Consider the following 1,927-nt stretch of genomic DNA (forward strand, 5'->3'; position numbering starts at 1 on the left):
CTAATTCCAACAACGTATTTATGCTAACTCTCTGCTGACCATATATAGAAATCTTTGTTTTGCTCACAATCATTTGTCTGCACTATGACGAGTGCTATTGTCGAACAAATAGTTTTATCGTCTGCATTCTTGGGTCTTCCATTTTATGTTGACTTGTTTTAGTTTAAATTATTTATGTGATGGTTGCCATTTCCGGCCTTGTTGGCGCCTTAGTGTTGTAATTGCGTATTTAGAATTACATAATTCGATGGCTACTAAGTATACTATCTAATTAAATTATGTCAACTATGATGTTCTCAACGTATACTGATTTTACTAACAAAAATAAAAAAAAAATTGCAAACAATATACAACTAAAAACCAAAAATAATTTAACATTATCTATATTGGTTATCAATTTTCGAGTTGGTGATTGAAAATTAGCTAGATAAATACATAATTAAATGTAGGATAGCAATTTTAATTAGTCACCGACTCCAATATTAGTAAAAGTTAACAAGTGTGAATCGCTTTTTTTTCAGATTCTTTACTTAGGAGCCATCGAATTATTTGTATTATGAGACCTTATGACAGCGTCAGTAGTTGAAGTGACGTCTGGAAATACTGAAAATTTTAATTGTTTGACATCCTTCGTACCACATAGACCTATACTATATATCTAATAAAGTATCGATCCCAAGTTTTCCTTTTCAAGTGCAAAAAACCGTCTTGACAGCGCGCAAAAATATGAAATTTGTTTTTTATAATATTAATGACCAGTTTAACTGTCGCCAAAGTTTGCAATATTTTTATACAAAAACTAAGCTCACTAAATATTTTCAAATCCCACTTATCAAGATCATCATTGAAAATTAACAACTCTTTAACTAAATTTGGGAGCAGCCAAATTTTATTGTGTGATGAAACATTTTTAGGATTTTATGGCGGTTTGAGTTTTCGGACGACCAAGACTCAATTCCCCTGTGACCATGAAGGTTGCAGTCTTCGAAACGTCTCGAGAAAATTATAATATAAAACCGCGATAAAATCCGAAAAATAGTTTTATTTCAATGTCTTACATTCGCGTAAACATAAGTAATCATCAAGTTTTATTTGTCAAAATAAACTAAAACCTGATCGTTCGAGCAATAACTAATAACAGAATACAAAATATATTAAGTAAGTACAAGGCGACCAATATCGCATGTAAGTGACTGTCTTTGTCTATTTGAGAATACATTTTTAAACTTAATATTTTTTACTGAATAATATTGCAATAAGAATTCGCCACTAGGACCACGATTGTTTTCACAATCCCAATTTTATTTGGTATTACCATACAACCTACCAATTTGATTCAAAAAAGTTACGTTGGATCAAAGATGTATATCCCCAGTGTGCATAGTTCTAACGTTTTTCTACGCCAAAATTGCAAAAAGCTATTGCGGAATAGGTATAGTGCGTTGGTATTTCAAAATTAAATTACACATATCATTTTCAAATATCTATATATGTGTTTGTTATTGTCAGGGGAAGGTTCTTATGAAAGAAAAAAATCTAAAAATTGCGCGGAAAATTAGAAAATTTAAGAAACTTAACTAAAATATTAATTTTATATAACTGTCAATTGTTTGAAATAACTGTCAGCGATTGACAGAATGCGCGCAAATTCATAGTTAAGACGGGACAATTTGTGGCGGGTCAGTTAGTATAATAATAAACAATGCATGTAAAGTCTCAATTATAACGGTTACTTTTATTAATCACTTCTACTTTTTTTAGCATTTTTTAATTTACCTTTATGGACTCATTCTTTTTATTTTAAAGTATGAATAATGATTAAACAAATAATTGTGTTGCCTCACAAACTAAATTATATGTCCGAATATGAATTACACTAATCTTAATGTTATTTTTATCAATTTCCTTCAAGTACTTTCTAAGTAAT

Source organism: Manduca sexta, chromosome 6 (assembly GCF_014839805.1).
Source record: "Manduca sexta isolate Smith_Timp_Sample1 chromosome 6, JHU_Msex_v1.0, whole genome shotgun sequence".
NCBI lineage: Eukaryota > Metazoa > Arthropoda > Insecta > Lepidoptera > Sphingidae > Manduca > Manduca sexta.